The sequence below is a fragment of the Dipodomys merriami genome, unplaced genomic scaffold (genome assembly GCF_024711535.1).
Source record: "Dipodomys merriami isolate MVZ:Mamm:240054 unplaced genomic scaffold, mDipMer1.0.p SCAF_8, whole genome shotgun sequence".
Classification (NCBI taxonomy): domain Eukaryota; kingdom Metazoa; phylum Chordata; class Mammalia; order Rodentia; family Heteromyidae; genus Dipodomys; species Dipodomys merriami.
In genome coordinates this window covers 32,646,584-32,657,262 of record NW_027206401.1, presented here as the reverse complement: position 1 = coordinate 32,657,262, position 10,679 = coordinate 32,646,584, and the positions used below count along the sequence as shown (strand labels likewise).

Genomic DNA, 10,679 nt, shown 5'->3' with positions numbered 1-10,679 from the left:
CAAAAAAAAAAAAAAAAAAAGAAGTTGGCACTAGCAGGAACACCTTCCAGTTCCTCTAGTCGAGCCCTTTTATCTTGGAGAGGAAGAAACTGAGACTTGGGAAAGGCAATGAGTCTAGTGAGTGCAGGGTAGAACACAGAATCTCAAGAGCTCCTGGTCCTGAGCTCTCTCTCACATTGATGCCTTGCAGGATGTCAAGAAATGTTTTTTCTCTTAGATGTGTATTTTAATGTTTTTTTCTTTCATGCATGTGTTTCTAACACATTTATAAGATTATCTCTTTGTTGCTTTGTATGTCCCTCCCCCACAGTATAACCCCTGCTTTCACTATATTTGATGTCAGTATAACTTGTGGAGGAGATGGGGAAAAACCAGTTGTTTAAGGATACAGGTGGACCTGTTGCAACAATGAGAAGTACAAGTTGTCATGTCCAAAACGAGCTTTACAACGTTGGTGGGGGGGGGAGGGGGGGAAGAGGGGGGAAGGAGAAGGATTGGGATTGGGGGGGAGGGGGGAGGCTGGGAAGGGATGTGAAGGGTAAACAAAGGAGGAGGCTGCAATGCTTGGTAAGAAATGTACGCATTATCCTGCCTATGTAATTGTAACTCCTCTGTACAGTATGTTCACAAATAAAATAAAATTAAATTAAAAAAAAAAGAAATGTTTTTTCTTTTCTTTTCAAAAGAGATTAAGACATGGACTTTGCCATGAAGCAACTCAGACTGCGAGAGTGAAGGTCCACTGTAAAAGAACCTAGAAAAGCCAGGCACTGGTGGCTCACGCCTATAATCCTAGCTATTCAGGAGGCTGAGATCTAAGGATCGCAGTTCAAAGCCAGCCCGGGCAGGAAAGTCCGTGAAACTCTTATCTACAATAAACCACTCGAAAACCGGAAGTGGCGCTGTGGCTCAAGCAGTAGAGCGCTTGCCTTGAGCTGAAGAGCTCAGGGACAGTGCCCAGGCCCAGAGTTCAAGGCCCATGACCAACCAAAAAAAGAACCTAGAAAAGCCCAAGACGGGCTGAAAGAGAAGGGCTCAACTCCCAGTATACTAACAAGCAAGCAAACAAGAGAAGAGTGAAAACACAGGTGGGCCTGACCCAACCTGGCTAGACTTGATTCATTCCCTAAACAGGCCAGAGCACTCAGGCACGTTTCATTTATGGAATTATTCACTTGGTTTCATTTTCCCCCCCAATATACAGATTTCCTAAGTCATTTGAAATGAAGGGCCTGAAGAAGGAGACACAGGAGGACTCTGAGTGCTGCATGAATGTGTAAGGCTCACGTATCATCCTCCATAAATGCACTCCAGGTTCATGGTGCTTCCTCCTGACACGTCTCACTCAGTGATCCTGTCACGAGTTTTGGTGGCTTCAGCTGTCTCTCCAGAAGTGAGCACAAGAGGGCAGAGACAGGACATGAGAGGAGTGAGCACCACTCTAAGAATAGGGGAAGAAGTAAGGGTGAATCCATGCTGTGGGCAACAGCCAGCCATCTTCTGGGCAGAGCAGATCCAACACCAGGCAGAGGGGGCTCGGACTCCACACTTTGAATGCCATCTTCTGGGCTAGGCAGAGAAGGGTTTGAAATGATTGTCTCACTAACCCCCACCCCCACCCTAAATCCTCCAATGGGCTACTAAGAAGGGCTCTCCCAGGACCCGAATTTCCTCTGACAAAGGAAAATCTTTCTTTTAAGACATGACTGGTATTCAGATCCCAATCTACCACCTTCGTGGGACCACTTGGTTCCTCTGTGTGCCAGGCTTTGCTGGACACGTGCTTGCTGGAGAATTTTTAACTGATGTTCACATCAGACTTGCATATGTGGCTGAACTTTTCATTTTTCCTGTCATCTTTGTTTCATCTTCCATTTCCAGGTATGACTGTAGGAGGGACAATAATCAGATTTAATGTTCTCTGAATCCCTAAACCACTTTGTGGGGGCTTTAGTACCAGACTATTCCACAAAACTACACACATAGCACGCGTACCAAACTGTACCTGGAGAGATGTATGCAATGTATATTGAAGAGTTCCATGGGACCTTGATTTCTTTAAAGGATCAGCACAATGTTTTAAAGCCATTTGTATTTAAGATACCAATAATGAAGCATTTTATATTAATTTTCTAACAGGCAGATACTAGCACATGCTCACTTCACAAGTTCTCTCAACATGAAAAATGTAATTGAAGCACAGCTTATGTAGTTCAATACAGTCCAGTTTGACTTCATAGCTTCTTATCACTTATCTTATAATAGGAGGGTTTTTTTGGGGGGGTCCAGTCATGGGGCCTGAACTCTGGGCCTGGGCACTGTCCCTCAGCTCTTCAGCTCAAGGCTAGCGCTCTACCACTTGAGCCACAGCGCCACTTCTGGCTTTTTTTCTTTTTGCTTATGTGGTACTGATGAATCGAACCCAGGGCCTCAGGCATGCAAGGCAAGTGCTCTACCACTGAGCCACCTTCCCAGCCCCAGGAGGGTTTTTTTGTTTGTTTTTTACGTTTACATTAAAAAAAAATTGCAGCCACAAACTCTCATTGGCTTTCGAATGCTTTACTTTCTTCCTTCAGTTGGCAAGCTATTAATCTTTCTGACCTTAGATCCTCAACATTTAGAGCTAGGCCTGGTGGCTCATGCCTGTAACCCTAGCACTCAACAGTCAATGAAAACAGTTGTTGAGTTTAAAGTGAAGGTGGCCTACATTGTAAAACTCTATCTTAAAAAAAAAAGTAAAAAATAGAGCTGCAGGCTAGGAAGGTGGCTCAGTGGTAGAGCGCTTGCCTTGCATGCATGTAGCCCTGGGTTTGATTCCTCAGCACCACATAAACAGAAAAAGCCAGAAGAAGCACTATGGCTCAAGTGGTAGAGCACTAGCCTTGAGCTGAAGAGCTGAGGGACAGTGCCCAGGCCCAGAGTTCAGGCCCATGACTGACAAAAAAAAAAAAAAAAGGGCTGGAAAGGTAGCTCAGTGGTAGAATGCTTTCCACTCATGCATGAGGCCCTGGGTTTGATTCCTCAATACCACACAATCAGAAAAAGCCGGAAGTGGTGTTATGGCTCAAGTTATAGAGTGCTAGCCTTGAGCTGAAGAGCTCAGGGACAGCACCCAGGCCCAGAGTTCAGGTCCATGACCAGAAAAAAAAAAAAAAAGTAAAAAATAGGAAATACTTGGATTTAAAATACTGAGGTTGTTAAAAAGAAACAATTGTTCTTATATTTTTAAAAACTTCTCTTTTATTTCTTTATATTAAGCTCACTTATTTTCTGTCTGCTTAGCTCAACACTAGTTTTTTTTAATTCCTATTTTATTTATTTACTTATTTATTGGTCAGTCATGGGGCTTGAACTCTAGGCCTGGGCACTGTCCCTGAGCTCTTCAGGTCAAGGTTAGCACGCTACCACTTAAGCAACTTCTGGCCTTTTTTTAAAACTGTTTATGTGGTGCTATGGAATTGATCCCAGGGCCTCATGCATGGGAGGTAAGCACTGTTCAACACTAGTTTTGTTTCTGTCTGTCCTCATTTAGAACTTGGTTCCTTGTTTGTTTTGTGCTTCATGGTGTGAAAGTCTGTTCGTAAATTTTTATGTGTGGGAATTCTTCAGGGTCTAAGTTCAAGGTATTTTCCCAGAAAAGATTTATGTTTGATTCTGAGAGTTGCTTAAAACACCATAATGTGGAATTTATGAAGGTGTTTTATAATTCCATGATATTGTGAATTTGAGTCATAATGTTACATGTTAATGTTACATAAAGCCTAGTTATGAATTCCCAAGAATATCTTTGTTTTGGTGTCCATACTGGGACTTGACCTCTGGGCCTAATCACTGTCCCTTTGCTTTTTCACTCAAGGCTGAAATTATTTTCAAAAGGGAGATAGGAAAGAGTGATACATTGTATACATGTGTGGAAACTTCACAGTGGACCCTATCTCACAACTGATATATGCTAAAAGTGAGGTTAGATAATGCACAGCCAATTGGTAAGCAGAGTTCAGACAGACTCAAGTGCTTTTGTGTCCTCTTTCAGTATCTTTTGTTTTGAAACAAGGTCTCTGTACATATCCCAGCCTAGACTCAAACTCAAGATCTTCCTGCCTCTATCTCCTAAATCCTGGGAATACTAGAATATTGGTGTAATCCTATCTTTTTTTCTTTTCTTTTTTTTTGTTAGTTGTGGGGTGTGAACTCGGAGCCTGAGCTCTTTTTGCTCAAGACTAGTGCTCTACCACTTTAAGTCACAGTGCCACTTCTGGTATTCTGGTGGTTAACTGAAGGTAAGAGTTTAACAGACTTTCCTGCCTACGCTGGATTTGAACCAAGATGCTTAGATCTCAGCCTCCTGAGGAGCTAGGATTATATGTGAGCCACCATCACCGAGCCTGTCCTTGACTTTCTGTTCAGAACAAATCATCCACCTTAGAGTGTAAGACAGTGGCTGAGGAGAGTGTGTTTGGAGGAAATGGGCACTGGCCAAGCATCTAACAGCAAGAAGGGAAAGGAGAGAAGGGAGTAAGGGAGGAAAAGAGGGAAGGAGGAAGGGAAGAAAGGAAAGAAGGTAGAAGGGAGGAAGGAAAGAAGGAAGAATAGAAGGAAAGAAGGCAGGCTTGATAGCATTTGCCACATCCTGTGGGTAAATATTCCCAGTCTTCAATTCAAATGACAAACACAGTTCTCTCTCATGAACTAGAATGTCCCAACTCTAGCCTTCCAGCACAGAGTACCAGGTACCAGTTAGAGGCTAAGTAAAGCCCAGTCATCTGGAAGGAGGTATCAACAAGGGAAGAGGGTTTGACCATGCAGGTGAACGCACAGACCAATTATACTAACCATGTGAGTGTAGGTACCAATGTTACCAGATCTTCCAGTTTTTTCAAGAGCTAGATATCTAGATTTCAGGTGAATCTCTTCCCTCTTAAATGGCAACAAACTAAAATAAACTTTATAACACCTAAGAAATCCAGAAAAGAATCATCTGGGGGCATAACCATCAGCTTTGGCCTGGCCATGGAAATCCTTGAGGTTCTGCTTGTCTGGCTCCAGACTCTTTTCATAAGGCCAAATGGCTCAGAACACTGCTCCCTTTCTCTAGGGCCAAGGTTGGGGAGACAGAGCAGGGTTGAGGGTGGAGCATGCCCTGTGTATTTAGTAAGATTTCAGTTCAAATTCTGGGCCTGCTGGGCAACCTAAGGCAAATTCTTGTGAAGTGAGAGGGATGGACCCTGCCAGAGCAGGTTGTTTGAGATAAACTGGTATGTTTTGTGTATGGGCATGCCTCCTCCAGTGTAATCAGTTAATGGCCCTGTCTCATACTTAGCAGGAAGCTATTCATCAGTGCTGAGGGCAAACACTGTGCAGGATAAAAACTCCTTTCAGGGGCCTCTACTTGCCCTGCTTGATTCACCTGATAAACTTTTTTTTTATGTTCCAAAGTTAGATTACCTTTAGAAACTCTAAGTCAGTTTGTTCAAGATGGAGCCTGGCACTGGTGGCTCATGCCTATAGTCTTAGCTAATCGGGAGGCTGAGATCTGAAGTCCAGAGTAAGTCCCTGGCGAAGCTATGATATTCTTATCTCCCATTAACCAACAAAAATCTGGAAGTAGCTAGGCACCAGTGGCTCCTGCCTGTAATCCTAGCTACTCAAAAGATTGATATCTGAGGAACAAGGTTTGAAGCCAGCTCAGGCAAAACAGTCTGAGACTCTTATCACCCATTAACTACCTAAAAGCCAAAGTAGAGCTTTGGCTCAAGTGGTAAAGCACTTGAGCAAAAAAGCTAAAGGACAGTGCCAAGCCCTGACTTCATGCCAAAGGACTGGCAAAAAAAAAGAAAGTATAAAAGTGGGGGTATGGTTCAAGTGGCAGAACACTGCTGATAATGAAAAAGCAAAGCCAAAGGACAGAGCCCTGAGTTCTTGGGCTCACTAGTTTAAAAAGCCTCCTTTCAGCTGGGTACCAGTGGCTCATGCCTGTAATCCTAGCTACTCAGGAGGGTGATATCTGATCTGAGGATAGTTATTTGAAGCCAGCTAGGCAGAATAGTCTGTGAGACTCTTATCTCTAATAAATTACTCAGAAAAAGCTGGAAGTAGTGTTGTGGCTCAACTGGTAGAATACTAACCTTGAGCAAAAGCAGCTCAGGGAGCTGGGCGCCAGTGGCTCATGCTTGTAATCCTAGCTACTCAGGAGGCTGAGATCTGAGGATCATGGTTCAAAGCCAGCAGGAAACTCCGTGAAACTCTTATCGCCAATAAACCATCAAAAGACCGGAAATGATGCTGTAGCTCAAGTGGTAGAGCTCTAGCCTTGAGCTGAAGAGCCGATCGGGCCCAGAGTTCAAGCCCCAGGACTGACCAAAAAAAAAAAAAAAAAGCCTCCCTTTTATAGTATATTCTAATCTTAAATATCATTTAACCCAATTCTTCCAACAGTCCTAAGAGATTTTATTCTCATTTTGTGGATGAGGAATTTGGGCTCAATGGTTACATACTACCACTAAAGTCACATAGTTGGGAAGTGGGGGAATCAGACTTGAAATCCTGAATTCCCTTTTTTCTTTTTTAACCAGTCCTGGGGCTTGAACTCCAGGCTTGCACACTGTCCAGGAGCTTCTTTTTGCTCAAGGCTAGCACTCTACCACTTGAAACCACAGTGCCACTTCTGGCTTTTTCTGTTTATGTGGTATTCAGGAATCAAACCCAGGAGTTCATGAATGCTAGGTAAGCACTCTATCACTAAGCCACATTCCAAGCCTGAGATCCTGAATTCTTAAACCCCATATAACTTAGCACTATAGAATCTACTTCATATGGTGTCTGTGAGGCTTATAAATAAGTGAATTGTAAATAAGTGATTGTTATGGCACAATGCCCAAAATATAGAATTCGTCCCCCTTTCTCATCTACCCAATACCATCTCAGGTGACTATTTACAACGTTTTGGTTCCCTTATCTTTCCAACTGAAGTATAAAGAAATAGTCACTGTCACAAACTGAGGCAGGTGCCCAGGGAATGTCATACCCACTGATAGCAAAGGGAAAGCGAGAGGACAGGAGTTATTGGTTCTCTTACGGGTGATGATGAAACCTGCTTGGAATGGTGCCTCTAAAGGACAAGCTTACTATGTACTTCAATACACAGTGCTCCTAGAAGAATGTTTCTATGCGTATGGTCTGCTGAGGAGAGGTAGAGAAATGGACTAATGAGGTGTCAGGCATAGATTTGGGACCACTCTTTCTTTCTAGTTGGGTCACATATCTGTTAACATAGCAGCTAATCCAAAAGAAGAACAAGACTTGCTAAGATGGAGTGTGCTTGGTTCTAGAATTTGGAACAGAGGGAGACCAGCTGGCTCCAGTGCACGGAGAATAGGGCTAGTGCAGGTGCTGAATGGCAGCCCTTTCAGAGGGAGAGCTCAGCACCAACTGACAACCCCCTCGCAACCAGCTGTTTAAAATGGCCAGTTTACTCAGCTTCTCAGTCACCACCTCAAATCATTTGTAGAAGTAGGGTAAAAAATGGGCAAGAACTTGGGAAAAAACAACTTTTCTAAGTCAACAACCAAAACTTACCCAGTTTCTTTATAATAGTTCAGAGGGGACACATGATGGAGAATGCAGGGATTCCTGGCCTGATAGACTGAAACTTCTGACACCAGGAACAATGTGACAACCAATTAAGTAGAGCTGAAGTGCCATGACCTCCTCACTCTAAAGAACTTTAAAGGACGAGAAATTAAATCTATGTTAAGACTATCCACAATCTGTATTTCACTGGATCTGCAATTTATTACAGAATTTTATTCTTCTGGGAGGATAACTCCCTTGTTTACTTACCACATTAAACACTCATTTGGGTATGAATGAAAATCTTAAGGACACAGTTCTGTTTATAAATCTTTTCTTCTCTCAAAGCTTATTTCAAAAGGAAAGTGGTAGAACGAAATGGAGGAGTAAGGAGGCCTACAAGGGGAATACAAAAGGCAACTTCAGACTAACAGGAAACAATCTCTGAAATTCAGTTTCTGTGTTCAGTTTTGTCCACAGGACCAACATACTTGTGTTGTAATTTTTAGGTGAGATGCCACTTTACAAAGCCCAGTATTTAGTTACTGCCATCCTAAGTGTTTTGGTCCCCAACTTTCTAACACTTACCCAACACTATAGGCATAATATTTAATATATTTCTTTGTGTCAATCCTGGGGTATGAACTCAAGAGCCTGTCCCTGTGCTTTTGTGCTCAAGGCTAGTTCTCTTGAGCCACAGATCTATTTCCAGCTGTATTTATTTTTTGGTAGTTAATTGAAGAGAAAGAGACACACAGATTTTGTTATAATGTTCTCAATGAATCTGATGAATCTTTAAACTCTCATGTGTTGGAGATTCCTTGGGGTATGAATTCTGAAATGAACAATATGTTCATAGTGAAAACAGAGTGGCTGAGAGCCCCACTAGTGTACACACAAATTCTTTTTACTTCTGTAGGTTTGTATTCTAATGATAATAGACTGCTTAAATTTACAAAACAAGCATGTACTTCGTTTACTGTAAGCTGTATTTTAAAAAAAAAAAACTTTAAGTGTGAAAACCATTTGGATTTCTTTTTAAAAATGCAGTTCTCAGAGCGACCTAGACTCTGGGTTCCAGGACTGAAATACCAGACCTGGGAAATAAACTCCTCAGCATGCTGGCTCCTTCCTGCCATGTTGGGAGCCTCGAAGCTGAAATGCAATCCTCCCATTGCCGTCCATGGTGCCAGGCTGTAAATCAAATTCAGATTCGGGGCTTTTGATAGAAGCTGGCACAGGGAGAGGAGTAACCCAAAAAGAAGTTAGAGAGCCCCCCTTTCCTCAGCCTTCCCCTTCGAGAGACAACCCGAGGGCACGTGTGGGCTGGGCCGCTCGGAGCCAGGGTACACGGACCGAGCAGGGGGCCGTGTCCACCTTCGCGGCAAAGGTGTGTGCGCCAGCGTGCGTCCCGGAGATCTGCTCGGCCTCCAGGGTAAGGACGAACAGGCCGCTTTGTTCGCAGCCTGTGAAGGCGGGAGCCCAACCCCGGGCAAAGAAGGCACCCGACTCAGCCGCGGGGGCCCATCATCAGCTCCGGGCAGCGCGCGAAAAATCGCAGTCACGATCCCCGGCCCGAGCCTCCCGCTACGCTGGCAGCGCGCGCGGGTGCAGCCTCGCCGACGAGGTGGCGGCGCGGGCCCCGCTGCGTCCCTCCGCCAACGCGGGCGGCCCCACGCGCCCGCCACTCGGCCGCGCCGCCAGCCCCACATTCCATTTAAAAATAACACCCACGTGCGCTGGTAAACAAGCGCGCGCCGCCGCCGGGCCGCGCGCCGCCGCGGGCGAGCCGGCGCCGCGCGCTCCCGCCCCCCTCCCGCACGTGTCGGCCGGCTCCGCCCGCGCGGCTCGGCGCAGCCCAGTCCCCGCCCCCGGCCCCCACACGGCTGCCCCGCGGCCCTAGTGTCCACGGTGCGAGGCTTTCCCCGAGCGCTAAGTTTCCCACCCGACACCTGCTCGCCGCGAGCCGGTTCGCCGCCCCGGGTCCGCGCCTTGCCTCCCCTCCCTCGTCCTCTCACGTCCCCCTTTTTTCAGTCCACCGGCGTCGGCGTGCAGACTGCCTCTGGGCGCACCCTCTTCTCCTCCGTTCCTCCCTCCCCTTCTTCCTCCGAATTTTACTCGATTGTTTATTATTTGCGGGGGGGAGGGGAGTGGAGGGGGTGTCTGGGGCCTGGAGACTGGTGGCTGCGGCCAGTCAGCGCGCGGCGTGGCTTGACGAGTGAGCGGCGCAGCGAATGGCGACGCGGCGCAGAGCTCCGGGGTCACGCGCGTGTGGAGACAATGACATCATCTGTTTGTACGCGTCGAACTAGCTTGGTGCAGGGGCGGGGCCTGGCGTCACTTGAGTGACGGACCCTGCGCAAAGCCCGGAGCCCGGTATTAGCAGAGTGGGCGGGCTCCTGTGTGCACTCGGCTCTTGGACGTTTTCGTGTCTTGAGTTGTTGCGGAGCCCATTTCTAGACTAAAATATCTGAAGTGGCTTGAAGGATTTTTATTTTTAAAAGATATTTCTGAACCAAAGTGGGTGGACTTTTGGTGTGCATGTTGCATGTCGTCTTTTCGTCGTCAGGCGCTTGGAGACACGGCGGGTTAAGGACTTGTGAACATGTTTTAAAGGCACGTCTCTTCTTCAAAAAGTCAGTTCTAGGCAGTTGTTTGGCTGTCATTTTCAGATGAGAAATTGTTTCCCACTTTCAATAGTCGGACCGTGCCCTTTTCTTGTCGAGTTAGTTACACTTCTTTCCGGTGTGGTAGGACTCCATGAAAAGTGTTACACGACTGTGATCTAACTAAGGGGCTCAGTGTGCACCTTTCGTTGCCTGACCCAATCTGAGGGCACTGGCTTATCGAAGTCCTGCAGGTACCAACATCTTCGCGGGTCAGTATTTCCACGCCAGTTAACCTTTGCCATCTGAGGTCAGTATCTTATCTTGGGTGTTACCTGGTGTTGGGTTCTAATGGGGAATCAGATACCAGGGCGAGCATAGAGCCCGGCGGGCAGACGCGCAGGACAGGGACCCCAAGTGCCAGGTGCCCTACCTGGAGTAGGCGAGGCCACTCTATTACAAGCCGTGGGGGCGGTCGGCGCTCAGGGATCCTCCTCTCCGGCT

General features: G+C 46.1%; 1 long non-coding RNA gene across 2 annotated transcripts; it reads right to left on the bottom strand.

Moving 5' to 3' along the window:
* Positions 1-1,197: 1,197 nt before the first annotated feature.
* LOC138819413 (uncharacterized) lies at positions 1,198-9,068 on the bottom strand. Of its 2 annotated transcripts, XR_011369430.1 has the most exons (5): positions 8,667-9,068; positions 7,840-7,965; positions 7,576-7,721; positions 1,733-1,887; positions 1,198-1,569 (listed from the first exon to the last, which is right to left on the bottom strand). It is a non-coding gene; the product is annotated as an uncharacterized lncRNA (long non-coding RNA). The 2 variants fall into 2 exon arrangements; XR_011369429.1 differs by having other exon boundaries at positions 7,840-9,068.
* Positions 9,069-10,679: the final 1,611 nt, after the last annotated feature.